Below are 18,694 nucleotides of genomic sequence, written 5' to 3'. Positions count from 1 at the left end.
TCAAATGGGGCGTGGCTTCGAAATGGGCGTGGCCTGTTACTAAAATAGCCACAGTTCATAGACGCAATGTTTGATTTGAGCGCGACCAACTCAATGGCCGTTAGGTACCAAAGTTCTAACTGCTCAATTAAAATTAAGTCGATTTAAAAAACAACATGGCCGCCAGAGGCTCAAAATCACTCTGCGGACACCGTAATAGTTATGAATATGAAATTCACAGGACACGTGTAAACTGATGCCGATAGCTCACATACCAAAATTCGTGTTTCTATTTTTTGTAGCGCCCCCTACAGGAACTTTAAAATGCAGCCCCTACGTCACATTTCACCAATATGTATGAAACTCAGTATTCACGTACAATGTGCCCATACCTACAGAAAAGCCTCTTGGACCCATGCCCCAAACTCCACAGGAAGTCGGCTATTTGCATTTCTAATTTTCACTTTTGGCGGCCATTTTGAATTTTTTTCACTTTTTTGCCTTGTATTTGAATGAACTCCTCCTAGGGAATTTATCGGATTTGCTTCAAAATTGGTCAGTACAGTCATGAAGTGGTGCTAAACCAAAATCGTGCTATTTGTGACTGTACGTTGAAGGGCGTGTCCGTGGCATGCCGTCAAAGTTGGCCATTTTTGAATTCCGTCGCTTTGTATTTGAACTAACTCCTCCTAGGGAATTTATCGGATCTGCTTCAAATTTGGTCAGTACAGTCATGAAGTGGTGCTGAACCAGAATCGTGCTATTTGGGACTGTACGTTGAAGGGCGTGTCCGTGGCGTGATGTCAAAGTTGGCCATTTTGAATGGAATTTCACTTTTTCGCATTGTATTTGAACGAACTCCTCCTAGGGAATTTATCGCATCTGCTTCACAATTGGTCAGTACAGTCATGAAGTGGTGCTGAACCAAAATCGTGCTATTTGTGACTGTACGTTGAAGGGCGTGTCCGTGGCGTGCCGTCAAAGTTGGCCATTTTTGAAATCCGTCGCCTTGTATTAAACTTACTCCTCCTAGGGAATTTGTATTTGAACTAACTGCTCCTAGGGAATTTATCGGATCTGCTTCAAAATTGGTCAGTACAGTCATGAAGTGGTGCTGAAACAAAATCGTGCTATTTGTGACTGTACATTGAAGGGCATGGCCGTGGCGTGCTGTCAAAGTTGGCCATTTTGAATGGAATACTTTCACTTTTTCGCCTTGTATTTCAACTAACTCCTCCTAGGGAATTTATCGGATCATTGATGTAGGGTTAATAATGTTAGTTAAAGTTGTTACAACATGTAATTCAGTTAAATGTGGTCTTACATGTTAATGTCAAAACAATCAGTAGGACACCACAGGGCACCTCTGCTTCTACAGATTACATAAATTTGCGAATTTTTTTTAAAACTGCGCTTTTTTAAAACTGCGCGCAGTGATGAACGGGACCTCGTGCCGGCTTGCGGCTGCGTCACGTGCGGTCCTAACATGTGCACATCTTGCCAGCACACATGTTACGACGGCACGTGACGCGGCCGCAAGCCGGCGCGATTTTTTTTTAAAACTGCGCGCAGTGATGAACGGGACCTCGTAGTGGCGGCTGCAAGCCGGCGCGAGGTCCCGTTCATCACTGCGCGCAGTTTTAATTAGGGACCGAGCCAAACATGGCAAGGACCCTATTGAAACCCTTGTGTTTCTTCTTCTTATTATTTTCCAGAACTTTGACTGCATTTTTCCCCCCCTGCACATATTCGAAAACTCATTTTTATTTGGCACATTTGTGGGGACTGGTGAAAAATTTGATATTCTAGCCCTCAAATTCACATTCGCCCCTAGGTGGCGCTATAGCAACTGTTCAAAAGTGCAAACTTTGCACAAGCAGCACGCGTCACCGGTTTGGCCTACACTCATGAAACTTTGCACACACATGCATATCCTCATGATGAACAAAAAAGTCTCTTGAACTGAACACTTCCGGTAGCCATATTTTCCGCCATTTTGAATTTAGTTAAAAACAGTAAATTCCCCAAGGATCCCAGGTTTTTAGACTTTGACAAAAATCCTTTGGCACATATCATATATGGCCCATTATCTTCAATCTGACTTAAGGATTAGTCTGTACAATAAAGTTTAGAGCACCGATGAGTTCTAAAAGGGGTGTGGTTGAAACCTCGAAAATAGTTAATTGCTCATATCAACGTCAAGTTGGACGCCTATGATGTTGGCCCCAATACCAAAGTTGTTCAGAATCAAATTCTGAAAAAGATAAAGTCAACATATTTTCAAATGGGGCGTGGCATCGAAATGGGCGTGGCCTGACACTAAAATCGCCACAGTTCATAGACGCAATGTTTGATTTGAGCGGGACCCACTCAGTGGCCGTTAGGTACCAAAGTTCTAACTGCTCAATTAAAATTAAGTCGATTTAAAAAACAACATGGCCGCCACAGGCTCTGGTGTCAGGGTAAATCACTGTGCGGAGACCGTAATAGTTATGAATATGAAATTCACAGGACACGTGTAGACTGGTGCCGATAGCTCACATACCAAAATTCGTGTTTCTATTTTTTGTAGCGCCCCCTACAGGAACTTTAAAAAGCAGCCCCTGCGCCACGTTTCACCAATATGTATGAAAATCGGTAGGCACGTATAAGGTCCCATGACCTACAGAAAAGCCTCTTGGACCCATGCTCCAAACCCCACCGGAAGTCGGAAATTTTAATTTTTTCATTTTCACTCTCGGCGGCCATTTTGAAATTTTTTAACTTTTTTGCCTTGTATTTGAATGAACTCCTCCTAGGGAATTTATCGGATATCCTTCAAAATTGGTCAGTACAGTCATGACATGGAGCTCAACCAACGCCGTGCTATTTGTGACTGTACGTTGAAGGGCGTGTCCGTGGCGTGCCGTCAAAGTTGGCCATTTTGAATTCCGTGGTCTTATTTTCACTTTTTTCCCCTTGTATTTGAACGAACTCCTCCTAGGGTATTTATCGGATCTGCTTCACAATTAGTCAGTACAGTCAAAAAATGGTGCTCAACCAACGCCGTGTTATTTGCGACTGTACGTTGAAGGGCGTGTCCGTGGCGTGCCGTCAAATTTGTCCGTTTTGAATTCCGTGGTCTTATTTTCGCTTTTTTCCCCTTGTATTTGAACGAACTCCTCCTAGGGTATTTATTGGATCTGCTTCTCAATTAGTCAGTACAGTCAAAACATGGTGCTCAACCAACGCCGTGTTATTTGTGACTGTACATTGAAGGGCATGGCCGTGGCGTGCTGTCAAAGTTGGCCATTTTGAATGGAATTCTTTCACTTTTTCGCCTTGTATTTCAACTAACTCCTCCTAGGGAATTTATCGGATCTGCTTCACAATTGGTCAGTAGAGTCATGAAGTGGTGCTGAACCAAAATCGTGCTATTTGTGACTGTACGTTGAAGAGCGTGTCCGTGGCGTGCCGTCAAAGTTGGCCATTTTTGAATTCCGTCGCCTTGTATTTGAACTAACTCCTCCTAGGGAATTTATTGGATCATTGATGTAGGGTTAATGAACATGTAATTCAGTTAAATGTGGTCTTACATGTTAATGTCAAAACAATCAGTAGGACACCACAGGGCACCTCTGCTTCTACAGATTACATAAATTCGCGAATTTTTTTTAAAACTGCACTTTTTTAAAACTGCGCGCAGTGATGAACGGGACCTCGTGCCGGCTTGCGGCTGCGTCACGTGCGGTCCTAACATGTGCACATCTTGCCAGCACACATGTTACGACGGCACGTGACGCGGCCGCAAGCTGGCGCAAATTTTTTTTAAAACTGCGCGCAGTGATGAACGGGACCTCTTACCGGCTTGCGGCTGCGTCACGTGCGGTCCTAACATGTGCACATCTTGCCAGCACACATGTTAGGACGGCACGTGACGCGGCCGCAAGCCGGCGCGAGGTCCCGTTCATCACTGCGCGCAGTTTTAATTAGGGACCGAGCCAAACTTGGCAAGGACCCTATTGAAACCCTCGTGATTATTAGGGACCGAGCCAAACTTGGCAAGGACCCTATTGAAACCCTCGTGATTATTATTATTAGGGACCGAGCCAAACTTGGCAAGGACCCTATTGAAACCCTCATGTTTATTAGGGACCGAGCCAAACTTGGCAAGGACCCTATTGAAACCCTCGTGTTTCTTCTTATTATTATTTTTAGCAACTTCGACTGCGTTTTTCCCCCCCTGCACATATTCGAAAACTCATTTTTTTTTGGCACATTTGTGGGGACTGGTGAAAAATTTTATAATCTGGCCCTCAAATTAACATTCGCCCCTAGGTGGCGCTATAGCAATTGTTCAAAAGTGCAAACTTTGCACAAGCAGCACGCGTCACCGGTTTGACCTACACTCATGAAACTTTGCACACATATGCATATCCTCATGATGAACAAAAAAGTCTCTTGAACTGAACACTTCCGGTAGCCATATTTTCCGCCATTTTGAATTTAGTTAAAAACAGTAAATTCCCCAAGGATCCTAGGTTTTTCGACTTTGACAAAAATCCTTTGGCACATATCATCTATGGCCCATTATCTTCAATCTGACTTAAGGATTAGTCTGTACAATAAAGTTTAGAGCACCAATGAGTTCTAAAAGTGGTGTGGTTGAAACCTCGAAAATAGTTAATTGCTCATATCAACGTCAAGTTGGACGCCTATGATGTTGGCCCCAATACAAAAGTTGTTCAGAATCAAATTCTGAACAAGATAAAGTCAACATATTTTCAAATGGGGCGTGGCATCAAAGTGGGCGTGGCCTGACACTAAAATCGCCACAGTTCATAGACGCAATGTTTAATTTGAGCGGGACCCACTCAGTGGCCGTTAGGTACCCAAGTTCTAACTGCTCAATTAAAATTAAGTCGATTGAAAAAAAAACATGGCCGCCACAGGCTCTGGTGTCAGGGTAAATCACTGTGCGGAGACCGTAGTAGTTATGAATATGAAATTCACAGGGCACGTGTAGACTGGTGCCTCTAGCTCACATACCAAAATTCGTGTTTCTCATGTGTGTAGCGCCCCCTACAGGAACTTTAAAAAGCAGCCCCTGCGCCACGTTTCACCAATATGTATGAAAATCGGTAGGCACGTATAACGTGCCAATACCTACAGAAAAGCCTCTTGGACCCATGCTCCAAACCCCACCGGAAGTCGGAAATTTTAATTTTTTCATTTTCACTCTCGGCGGCCATTTTGAATATTTTTCACTTTTTTGCCTTGTATTTGAATGAACTCCTCCTAGGGAATTTATCGGATTTGCTTCAAAATTGGTCAGTACAGTCATGAAGTGGTGCTAAACCAAAATCGTGCTATTTGTGACTGTACGTTGAAGGGCGTGTCCGTGGCATGCCGTCAAAGTTGGCCATTTTTGAATTCCGTCGCGTTGTATTTGAACTAACTCCTCCTAGGGAATTTATCGGATCTGCTTCAAATTTGGTCAGTACAGTCATGAAGTGGTGCTGAACCAAAATCGTGCTATTTGGGACTGTACGTTGAAGGGCGTGTCCGTGGCGTGATGTCAAAGTTGGCCATTTTGAATGGAATTTCACTTTTTCGCATTGTATTTGAACGAACTCCTCCTAGGGAATTTATCGCATCTGCTTCACAATTGGTCAGTACAGTCATGAAGTGGTGCTGAACCAAAATCGTGCTATTTGTGACTGTACGTTGAAGGGCGTGTCCGTGGCGTGCCGTCAAAGTTGGCCATTTTTGAAATCCGTCGCCTTGTATTAAACTTACTCCTCCTAGGGAATTTGTATTTGAACTAACTCCTCCTAGGGAATTTATCGGATCTGCTTCAAAATTGGTCAGTACAGTCATGAAGTGGTGCTGAAACAAAATCGTGCTATTTGTGACTGTACATTGAAGGGCATGGCCGTGGCGTGCTGTCAAAGTTGGCCATTTTGAATGGAATACTTTCACTTTTTCGCCTTGTATTTCAACTAACTCCTCCTAGGGAATTTATCGGATCATTGATGTAGGGTTAATAATGTTAGTTAAAGTTGTTACAACATGTAATTCAGTTAAATGTGCTCTTACATGTTAATGTCAAAACAATCAGTAGGACACCACAGGGCACCTCTGCTTCTACAGATTACATAAATTTGCGAATTTTTTTTAAAACTGCGCTTTTTTAAAACTGCGCGCAGTGATGAACGGGACCTCGTGCCGGCTTGCGGCTGCGTCACGTGCGGTCCTAACATGTGCACATCTTGCCAGCACACATGTTACGACGGCACGTGACGCGGCCGCAAGCCGGCGCGATTTTTTTTTAAAACTGCGCGCAGTGATGAACGGGACCTCGTAGTGGCGGCTGCAAGCCGGCGCGAGGTCCCGTTCATCACTGCGCGCAGTTTTATTAGGGACCGAGCCAAACATGGCAAGGTCCCTATTGAAACCCTCTTGATTATTATTATTCTTTTCCAGCACTTTGACTGCCTTTTTCCCCCCCTGCACATATTCTAAAACTCATTTTTTCTTGGTGCAATTGTGGGGACTGGTGAAAAATTTGATAATCTAGCCCTCAAATTCACATTCGCCCCTAGGTGGCGCTATAGCAACTGTTCAAAAATGCAAACTTTGCACAAGCAGCACGCGTCACCGGTTTGACCTACACTCATGAAACTTTGCACACATATGCATATCCTCATGATGAACAAAAAAGTCTCTTGAACTGAACACTTCCGGTAGCCATATTTTCCGCCATTTTGAATTTAGTTAAAAACAGTAAATTCCCCAAGGATCCCAGGTTTTTCGACTTTGACAAAAATCCTTTGGCAGATATCATATATGGCCCATTATCATCAATCTGACTTAAGGATTAGTCTGTACAATAAAGTTTAGAGCACCAATGAGTTCTAAAAGGGGTGTGGTTGAAACCTCGAAAATAGTTAATTGCTCATATCAACGTTAAGTTGGACGCCTATGATGTTGGCCCCAATACAAAAGTTGTTCAGAATCAAATTCTGAACAAGATAAAGTCAACATATTTTCAAATGGGGCGTGGCATTGAAATGGGCGTGGCCTGACACTAAAATCGCCACAGTTCATAGACGCAATGTTTGATTTGAGCGGGACCCACTCAGTGGCCGTTAGGTACCAAAGTTCTAACTGCTCAATTAAAATTAAGTCGATTGAAAAAACAACATGGCCGCCAGAGCCTCAAAATCACTGTGCGGAGACCGTAATAGTTATGAATATGAAATTCACAGGACACGTGTAAACTGGTGCCTCTAGCTCATATACCAAAATTCGTGTTTCTATTTTTTGTAGCGCCCCCTACAGGAACTTTAAAAAGCAGCCCCTGCGCCACGTTCCACCAATATGTATGAAAATCGGTATACACGTATAACGTGCGAAAACCTACAGAAAAGCCTCTTGGACCCATGCCCCAAAACCCACCGGAAGTCGGAAATTTTAATTTTTTCATTTTCACTCTCGGCGGCCATTTTGAATTTTTTTCAATTTTTTGCCTTGTATTTGAACTAACTCCTCCTAGGGAATTTATCGGATCTGCTTCAAAATTGGTCAGTACAGTCATGAAGTGGTGCTGAACCAAAATCGTGCTATTTGTGACTGTACGTTGAAGGGCGTGTCCGTGGCATGCCGTCAAAGTTGGCCATTTTTGAATTCCGTCGCCTTGTATTTGAACTAACTCCTCCTAGGGAATTTATCGGATCTGCTTCAAAATTGGTCAGTACAGTCATGAAGTGGTGCCGAAACAAAATCGTGCTATTTGTGACTGTACATTGAAGGGCATGGCCGTGGCGTGCTGTCAAAGTTGGCCATTTTGAATGGAATACTTTCACTTTTTCGCCTTGTATTTCAACTAACTCCTCCTAGGGAATTTATCGGATCATTGATGTAGGGTTAATAATGTTAGTTAAAGTTGTTACAACATGTAATTCAGTTAAATGTGGTCTTACATGTTAATGTCAAAACAATCAGTAGGACACCACAGGGCACCTCTGCTTCTACAGATTACATAAACTTGCGAATTTTTTTTAAAACTGCGCTTTTTTAAAACTGCGCGCAGTGATGAACGGGACCTCGTGCCGGCTTGCGGCTGCGTCACGTGCGGTCCTAACATGTGCACATCTTGCCAGCACACATGTTACGACGGCACGTGACGCGGCCGCAAGCCGGCGCGATTTTTTTTTAAAACTGCGCGCAGTGATGAACGGGACCTCGTAGTGGCGGCTGCAAGCCGGCGCGAGGTCCCGTTCATCACTGCGCGCAGTTTTAATTAGGGACCGAGCCAAACTTGGCAAGGACCCTATTGAAACCCTCGTGATTATTATTAGGGACCGAGCCAAACTTGGCAAGGACCCTATTGAAACCCTCGTGATTATTATTATTATTATTATTATTATTATTATTTTCCACGACTTCGACTGCATTTTTCCCCCCCTGCACATATTCTAAAACTCAAAATTTTTTGGTGCAATTGTGGGGACTGGTGAAAAATTTGATATTCTAGCCCTCAAATTCACATTCGCCCCTAGGTGGCGCTATAGCAACTGTTCAAAAGTGCAAACTTTGCACAAGCATATCTCGCCACCGGTTTGACCTACACTCATGAAACTTTGCACACACATGCATATCCTCATGATGAACAAAAAAGTCTCTTGAACTGAACACTTCCGGTAGCCATATTTTCCGCCATTTTGAATTTAGTTAAAAACAGTAAATTCCCCAAGGATCCCAGGTTTTTCGACTTTGACAAAATTCCTTTGGCACATATCATCTATGGCCCATTATCTTCAATCTGACTTAAGGATTAGTCTGTACAATAAAGTTTAGAGCACCAATGAGTTCTAAAAGTGGTGTGGTTGAAACCTCGAAAATAGTTAATTGCTCATATCAACGTCAAGTTGGACGCCTATGATGTTGGCCCCAATACAAAAGTTGTTCAGAATCAAATTCTGAACAAGATAAAGTCAACATATTTTCAAATGGGGCGTGGCATCGAAATGGGCGTGGCCTGACACTAAAATCGCCACAGTTCATAGACGCAATGTTTGATTTGAGCGGGACCAACTCAATGGCCATTAGGTACCAAAGTTCTAACTGCTCACCAAAAATTAAGTCGATTTAAAATACAACATGGCCGCCAGAGGCTCAAAATCACTGTGCGGAGAATGTAATAGTTATGAATATGAAATTCACAGGACACGTGTAAACTGGTGCCGATAGCTCACATACCAAAATTCGTGTTTCTATTTTTTGTAGCGCCCCCTACAGGAACTTTAAAAAGCAGCCCCTGCGCCACGTTTCACCAATATGTATGAAACTCAGTATTCACGTACAATGTGCCCATACCTACAGAAAAGCCTCTTGGACCCATGCCCCAAACCCCACAGGAAGTCGGCTATTTGCATTTCTAATTTTCACTTTTGGCGGCCATTTTGAATTTTTTTCACTTTTTTGCCTTGTATTTGAATGAACTCCTCCTAGGGAATTTATCGGATCTGCTTCAAAATTGGTCAGTACGGTCATGAAGTGGTGCTGAACAAAAATCCTGCTATTTGTGACTGTACGTTGAAGGGCGTGTCCGTGGCGTGCCGTCAAAGTTGGCCATTTTGAATGGAATTCTTTCACTTTTTCGCCTTGTATTTCAACTAACTCCTCCTAGGGAATTTATCGGATCATTGATGTAGGGTTAATAATGTTAGTTAAAGTTGTTACAACATGTAATTCAGTTAAATGTGGTCTTACATGTTAATGTCAAAACAATCAGTAGGACACCACAGGGCACCTCTGCTTCTACAGATTACATAAATTTGCGAATTTTTTTTAAAACTGCGCTTTTTTAAAACTGCGCGCAGTGATGAACGGGACCTCGTGCCGGCTTGCGGCTGCGTCACGTGCGGTCCTAACATGTGCACATCTTGCCAGCACACATGTTACGACGGCACGTGACGCGGCCGCAAGCCGGCGCGATTTTTTTTTAAAACTGCGCGCAGTGATGAACGGGACCTCGTAGTGGCGGCTGCAAGCCGGCGCGAGGTCCCGTTCATCACTGCGCGCAGTTTTAATTATTATTAGGGACCGAGCAGAACCTGCAAGGTCCCTATTGTTTTTGGTCTGATTATTATTATTCTTCTTCTTCTTTTTCTTTACACTCGACTGCATTTTCCCCCCCCTGAACATATACGAAAACTCAATTTTACTTGGTGCATTTGTGGGGACTGGTGAAAACTTTCATATTCTAGCCGTCAAATTCACATTCGCCCCAAGGTGGCGCTATACCAACTGTTCAAAAGTGCAAACTTCGCACTAGCAGCACGCGTCACTGGTTTGACCTACACTCATGAAACTTTGCACACACATGCAAATCCTCATGTTGAACAAAAAAGTCTCTTGAACTGAAAATTTCCGGGTTGCCAGATTTTCCGCCATTTTGAATTATGTTAAAAACAGCAAATAGCCCAAGGATCCCAGGTTTTTCGACTTTGACAAAAATCCTTTGGCATATATCATCTATGGCCCATTATCTTCAATCTTACATAAGGATTAGTCTGTACAATAAAGTTTAAAGCTCCCATGAGCCTTTGCGTTCTAAAATGGGTGTGGTTAAAAATTACTCAAAAGTTAATTGCTCATATCAACACCAACTTTCACTCCTATGATGTTGACCCAGATACAAAAGTTGTTCAGAATCAAATTCTGAACAAGATAGAGTAAAAAAAAAAAATTATGGGGCGTGGCTTCGAAATGGGCGTGGCCTGTTACTAAAATAGCCACAGTTCATAGACACAATGTTTGATTTGAGCGGGACCAACTCAGTGGCCTTTGGGGACCAAAGTTATAACTGCTCAAATCAAATTACGTCGATTGGAAAAACAACATGGCCGCCAGAGGAGGGTAAATCACTCTGCAGAGACTGTAATAGTTATGAATATGAAATTCACAGGACACGTGTAAACTGGTGCCTCTAGCTCACATACCAAATTTCGTGTTTGTCATGTTTGTAGCACCCCCTACAGGAACTTTAAAAACCAGCCCCTGCGCCACGTTTCACCAATATGTATGAAACTCGGTATGCACGTACAACATGCCAATACCTACAGAAAAGCCTCTTGGACCCATGCCCCAAAACCTACTGGAAGTCGGAAATTTTCTTTTTTTCATTTTCAATCTCGGCGGCAAATTTCACTTTTTCGCCTTGTATTTGAACGAACTCCTCCTAGGGAATTTATCGGATCTGCTTCACAATTGGTCAGTACAGTCATGAAATGGAGCTGAACCAACGCCGTGTTATTTGTGACTGTACGTTTAAGGGCGTGTCCGTGGCGTGCCGTCAAAGTTGGCCGTTTTGAATTCGGTGGTCTTATTTGCGCTTTTTTCGCCTTGTACTTGAACGAACTCCTCCTAGGGAATTTATCGGATCTGCTTCCCAATTGGTCAGTACAGTCAAAAAATGGGGGTCAACCAACGCCGTGTTATTTGTGACTGTACGTTGAAGGGTGTGTCCGTGGCGTGCCTTCAAAGTTGGCCGTTTTTCTTGGAATTTTTTCACTTTTTCGCCTTGTATTTCAACAAACTCCTCCTAGGGAATGTATCTCATCTGCTTCTACAGATTACATGAATTCGCTAAAAATTAAAATTAAAACTGCGCGCAGTGATGAACGGGACCTCGTGGCAGCGCACATGTTACGAGGTCCCGTTCATCACTGCGCGCAGTTTTAAAAAAGCGCACATGTTACGAGGTCCCGTTCATCACTGCGCGCAGTTTTAATTAGGGACCGAGCCAAACATGGCAAGGTCCCTATTGAAACCCTCATGTTTATTATTATTAGGGACCGAGCCAAACTTGGCAAGGACCCTATTGAAACCCTCGTGTTTATTCTTATTCTTATTTTCCCTCATCTTCGACTGCATTTTTCCCCCCCTGCACATATTCGAAAACTCATTTTTTCTTGGTGCATTTTGTGGGACTGGTGAAAAATTTGATATTCTAGCCCTCAAATTCACATTCGCCCCTAGGTGGCGCTATACCAACTATGCCAAAATTTCAACGTTTGCACAAGCATAACTCGTCACCGGTTGGACCTAAACTCATGAGACTTTGCACATATATTCAAATCCTCATAATGAAGAAATTTGCAGATACTAACTTAGCACTTCCGGTAGCCAGATTTCCCGCCATTTTGAATTTAGTTCAAAACAGTAAATTCCCCAAGGATCCCAGGTTTTTCGACTTTGACATAAATCCTTTGGCAGATATCATCTATGGCCCATTATCTTCAATCTGACATAAGGATTAGTCTGTAGGATAAATTTCAAAGTACCCATGAGCCATTGAGTTCAAAAAGGGGTGTGTTTTTCACCCCAAAAATAGTAAATTGCACATATCTACATTAATTGGACTCCTATGGTGTTGGACCTCTCTACTAAAGTTGTTCAGAATCAAATTCTGAACAAGATTGAGTCAACAATTTTTCAAATGGGGCGTGGCATCGAAGTGGGCGTGGCCCGATACTAAAATAGCCACAGTTCATAGACGCAATGTTTGATTTGAGCGGGACCAACTCAATGGCCATTAGGTACCAAAGTTCTAACTGCTCACCAAAAATTAAGTCGATTTAAAATACAACATGGCCGCCAGAGGCTCAAAATCACTCTGCGGACACCGTAATAGTTATGAATATGAAATTCACAGGACACGTGTAGACTGGTGCCGGTAGCTCACATACCAAAAATCGTGTTTCTCATGTGTGTAGCGCCCCCTACAGGAACTTTAAAATGCAGCCCCTACGTCACGTTTCACCAATATGTATGAAACTCGGTAAGCACGTACAAGGTCACAATATCTACAGAAAAGCCTCTTGGACCCATGCCCCAAAACCCACCGGAAGTCGGAAATTTTAATTTTTTCATTTTCACTCTCGGCGGCCATTTTGAATTTTTTTCACTTTTTGGCCTTGTATTTGAATGAACTCCTCCTAGGGAATTAATCGGATCTGCTTCAAAATTGGTCAGTACAGTCAATAAATGGTGCCGAACCAACGCCGTGCTATTTGTGACTGTACGTTGAAGGGCGTGTCCGTGGCGTGCCGTCAAAGTTGGCCATTTTTGAATTCCGTCGCCTAGTATTTGAACTAACTCCTCCTAGGGAATTTATCGAATCTGCTTCCAAATTGGTCAGTACAGTCATGAAATGGTGCTGAATAAACGCCGTGCTATTTGGGACTGTACGTTGAAGGGCGTGTCCGTGGCGTGATGTCAAAGTTGGCCATTTTGAATGGAATTTCACTTTTTCGCATTGTATTTGAACAAACTCCTCCTAGGGAATTTATCGCATCTGCTTCACAATTGGTTAGTACAGTCAAAAAATGGTGCTGAACCAACGCCGTGCTATTTGTGACTGTACGTTGAAGGGCGTGGCCGTGGCGTGCCGTCAAAGTTGGCCATTTTTGAATTCCGTCGCCTTGTATTTGAACTAACTCCTCCTAGGGAATTTATCGGATCATTGATGTAGGGTTAATAATGTTAGTTAAAGTTGTTACAACATGTAATTCAGTTAAATGTGGTCTTACATGTTAATGTCAAAACAATCAGTAGGACACCACAGGGCACCTCTGCTTCTACAGATTACATAAATTTGCGAATTTTTTTTAAAACTGCGCTTTTTTAAAACTGCGCGCAGTGATGAACGGGACCTCGTGCCGGCTTGCGGCTGCGTCACGTGCGGTCCTAACATGTGCACATCTTGCCAGCACACATGTTACGACGGCACGTGACGCGGCCGCAAGCCGGCGCGATTTTTTTTTAAAACTGCGCGCAGTGATGAACGGGACCTCGTAGTGGCGGCTGCAAGCCGGCGCGAGGTCCCGTTCATCACTGCGCGCAGTTTTAATTATTATTATTATTATTTTCCACGACTTCGACTGCATTTTTCCCCCCCTGCACATATTCTAAAACTCAAAATTTTTTGGTGCAATTGTGGGGACTAGTGAAAAATTTGATATTCTAGCCCTCAAATTCACATTCGCCCCTAGGTGGCGCTATAGCAACTGTTCAAAAGTGCAAACTTTGCACAAGCATATCTCGCCACCGGTTTGACCTACACTCATGAAACTTTGCACACACATGCATATCCTCATGATGAACAAAAAAGTCTCTTGAACTGAACACTTCCGGTAGCCATATTTTCCGCCATTTTGAATTTAGTTAAAAACAGTAAATTCCCCAAGGATCCCAGGTTTTTCGACTTTGACAAAATTCCTTTGGCAGATATCATCTATGGCCCATTATCTTCAATCTGACTTAAGGATTAGTCTGTACAATAAAGTTTAGAGCACCAATGAGTTCTAAAAGTGGTGTGGTTGAAACCTCGAAAATAGTTAATTGCTCATATCAACGTCAAGTTGGACGCCTATGATGTTGGCCCCAATACAAAAGTTGTTCAGAATCAAATTCTGAACAAGATAAAGTCAACATATTTTCAAATGGGGCGTGGCATCGAAATGGGCGTGGCCTGACACTAAAATCGCCACAGTTCATAGACGCAATGTTTGATTTGAGCGGGACCAACTCAATGGCCATTAGGTACCAAAGTTCTAACTGCTCACCAAAAATTAAGTCGATTTAAAATACAACATGGCCGCCAGAGGCTCAAAATCACTGTGCGGAGACCGTAATAGTTATGAATATGAAATTCACAGGACACGTGTAAACTGGTGCCGATAGCTCACATACCAAAATTCGTGTTTCTATTTTTTGTAGCGCCCCCTACAGGAACCTTAAAAAGCAGCCCCTGCGCCACGTTTCACCAATATGTATGAAACTCAGTATTCACGTACAATGTGCCCATACCTACAGAAAAGCCTCTTGGACCCATGCCCCAAACCCCACAGGAAGTCGGCTATTTGCATTTCTAATTTTCACTTTTGGCGGCCATTTTGAATTTTTTTCACTTTTTGGCCTTGTATTTGAATGAACTCCTCCTAGGGAATTTATCGGATCTGCTTCAAAATTGGTCAGTACAGTCATGAAGTGGTGCTGAACAAAAATCCTGCTATTTGTGACTGTACGTTGAAGGGCGTGTCCGTGGCGTGCCGTCAAAGTTGGCCATTTTGAATGGAATTCTTTCACTTTTTCGCCTTGTATTTCAACTAACTCCTCCTAGGGAATTTATCGGATCATTGATGTAGGGTTAATAATGTTAGTTAAAGTTGTTACAACATGTAATTCAGTTAAATGTGGTCTTACATGTTAATGTCAAAACAATCAGTAGGACACCACAGGGCACCTCTGCTTCTACAGATTACATAAATTTGCGAATTTTTTTTAAAACTGCGCTTTTTTAAAACTGAGCGCAGTGATGAACGGGACCTCGTGCCGGCTTGCGGCTGCGTCACGTGCGGTCCTAACATGTGCACATCTTGCCAGCACACATGTTACGACGGCACGTGACGCGGCCGCAAGCCGGCGCGATTTTTTTTTAAAACTGCGCGCAGTGATGAACGGGACCTCGTAGTGGCGGCTGCAAGCCGGCGCGAGGTCCCGTTCATCACTGCGCGCAGTTTTAATTAGGGACCGAGCCAAACATGGCAAGGTCCCTATTGAAACCCTCATGATTATTCTTCTTCTTCTTCTTATTATTATTATTTTTAAACACTTCGACTGCATTTTTCCCCCCCTGCACATATTCTAAAACTCATTTTTTCTTGGTGCAATTGTGGGGACTGGTGAAAAATTTGATAATCTAGCCCTCAAATTCACATTCGCCCCTAGGTGGCGCTATAGCAACTGTTCAAAAGTGCAAACTTTGCACAAGCATATCTCGCCACCGGTTTGACCTATATTCATGAAACTTTGCACAAACATGCATATCCTCATGATGAACAAAAAAGTCTCTTGAACTGAACACTTCCGGTAGCCATATTTTCCGCCATTTTGAATTTAGTTAAAAACAGTAAATTCCCCAAGGATCCCAGTTTTTTCGACTTTGACAAAAATCCTTTGGCACATATCATATATGGCCCATTATCTTCAATCTGACTTAAAGATTAGTCTGTACAATAAAGTTTAGAGCACCAATGAGTTCTAAAAGGGGTGTGGTTGAAACCTCGAAAATAGTTAATTGCTCATATCAACGTCAAGTTGGACGCCTATGATGTTGGCCCCAATACAAAAGTTGTTCAGAATCAAATTCTAAACAAGATAAAGTCAACATATTTTCAAATGGGGCGTGGCATCGAAATGGGCGTGGCCTGACACTAAAATCGCCACAGTTCATAGACGCAATGTTTGATTTGAGCGGGACCCACTCAGTGGCCGTAAGGTACCAAAGTTCTAACTGCTCAATTAAAATTAAGTCGATTGAAAAAACAACATGGCCGCCACAGGCTCTGGTGTCAGGGTAAATCACTGTGCGGAGACCGTAATAGTTATGAATATGAAATTCACAGGACACGTGTAGACTGGTGCCGATAACTCACATACCAAAATTCGTGTTTCTATTTTTTGTAGCGCCCCCTACAGGAACTTTAAAAAGCAGCCCCTGCGCCACGTTTCACCAATATGTATGAAACTCAGTATTCACGTACAATGTGCCCATACCTACAGAAAAGCCTCTTGGACCCATGCCCCAAACCCCACAGGAAGTCGGCTATTTGCATTTTTAATTTTCACTCTCGGCGGCCATTTTGAATTTTTTTCACTTTTTTGCCTTGTATTTGAATGAACTCCTCCTAGGGAATTTATCGGATCTGCTTCAAAATTGGTCAGTACAGTCATGAAGTGGTGCTGAACCAAAATCATGCTATTTGTGATTGTACATTGAAGGGCGTGTCCGTGGCATGCCGTCAAAGTTGGCCATTTTTGAATTCCGTCGCCTTGTATTAAACTTACTCCTCCTAGGGAATTTATCGGATCATTGATGTAGGGTTAATAATGTTAGTTAAAGTTGTTACAACATGTAATTCAGTTAAATGTGGTCTTACATGTTAATGTCAAAACAATCAGTAGGACACCACAGGGCACCTCTGCTTCTACAGATTACATAAATTTGCGAATTTTTTTTAAAACCTGCGCTTTTTTAAAACTGCGCGCAGTGATGAACGGGACCTCGTGCCGGCTTGCGGCTGCGTCACGTGCGGTCCTAACATGTGCACATCTTGCCAGCACACATGTTACGACGGCACGTGACGCGGCCGCAAGCCGGCGCGATTTTTTTTTAAAACTGCGCGCAGTGATGAACGGGACCTCGTAGTGGCGGCTGCAAGCCGGCGCGAGGTCCCGTTCATCACTGCGCGCAGTTTTAATTAGGGACCGAGCCAAACTTGGCAAGGACCCTATTGAAACCCTCGTGTTTCTTCTTCTTATTATTTTCCCTCATCTTCGACTGCATTTTTCCCCCCCTGCACATATTCGAAAACTCATTTTTATTTGGCACATTTTGTGGGACTGGTGAAAAATTTGATATTCTAGCCCTCAAATTCACATTCGCCCCTAGGTGGCGCTATACCAACTATGCCAAAATTTCAACGTTTGCACAAGCATAACTCGTCACCGGTTGGACCTAAACTCATGAAACTTTGCACACATATGCAAATCCTCATAATGAAGAAATTTGCAGATACTAACTTATCACTTCCGGTAGCCACATTTCCCGCCATTTTGAATTTAGTTAAAAACAGTAAATTCCCCAAGGATCCCAGGTTTTTCGACTTTGACAAAAATCCTTTGGCAGATATATTCTATGGCCCATTATCTTCAATCTGACATAAGGATTAGTCTGTAGGATAAATTTCAAAGTACCCATGAGCCATTGAGTTCAAAAAGGGGTGTGTTTTTCACCCCAAAAATAGTAAATTGCACATATCTACATTAATTGGACTCCTATGGTGTTGGACCTCTCTACTAAAGTTGTTCATAATCAAATTCTGAACAAGAATAAGTCAACAATTTTTCAAATGGGGCGTGGCATCGAAGTGGGCGTGGCCCGTGACTAAAATAGCCACAGTTCATAGACGCAATGTTTGATTTGAGCGGGACCAACTCAATGGCCGTTAGGTACCAAAGTTCTAACTGCTCACCAAAAATTAAGTCGATTTAAAAAACAACATGGCCGCCAGAGGAGGGTCGATCACTCTGCGGACACCGTAATAGTTATGAATATGAAATTCACAGGACACGTGTAAATTGGTGCCTCTAGCACACATACCAAAAATCGTGTTTCTCATGTGTGTAGCGCCCCCTACAGGAACTTTAAAAAGCAGCCCCTGCGCCACGTTTCACCAATATGTATGAAACTCAGTATTCACGTACAATGTGCCCATACCTACAGAAAAGCCTCTTGGACCCATGCTCCAAACCCCACAGGAAGTCGGCTATTTGCATTTTTAATTTTCACTCTCGGCGGCCATTTTGAATTTTTTTTCACTTTTTTGCCTTGTATTTGAATGAACTCCTCCTAGGGAATTTATCGGATTTGCTTCAAAATTGGTCAGTACAGTCATGAAGTGGTGCTAAACCAAAATCGTGCTATTTGTGACTGTACGTTGAAGGGCGTGTCCGTGGCATGCCGTCAAAGTTGGCCATTTTTGAATTCCGTCGCCTTGTATTTGAACTATCTCCTCCTAGGGAATTTATCGGATCTGCTTCAAATTTGGTCAGTACAGTCATGAAGTGGTGCTGAACCAAAATCGTGCTATTTGGGACTGTA

The 18,694-nt window shown here is 43.0% G+C and overlaps 1 protein-coding gene across 3 annotated transcripts in view; it reads right to left on the bottom strand.

Moving 5' to 3' along the window:
* LOC311342572 (von Willebrand factor A domain-containing protein 5A-like) overlaps positions 1–18,694 on the bottom strand; it is a 49,374-nt gene that overhangs the window by 10,429 nt on the left and 20,251 nt on the right. The gene's annotated exons all lie outside the window — the stretch shown is intronic.

The sequence above is a fragment of the Micromesistius poutassou genome (genome assembly GCF_964030765.1).
Source record: "Micromesistius poutassou genome assembly, chromosome: 4".
Classification (NCBI taxonomy): domain Eukaryota; kingdom Metazoa; phylum Chordata; class Actinopteri; order Gadiformes; family Gadidae; genus Micromesistius; species Micromesistius poutassou.
The sequence above is the reverse complement of the archived record's forward strand: the minus strand, read 5'-3'. Positions and strand labels throughout refer to the sequence as shown.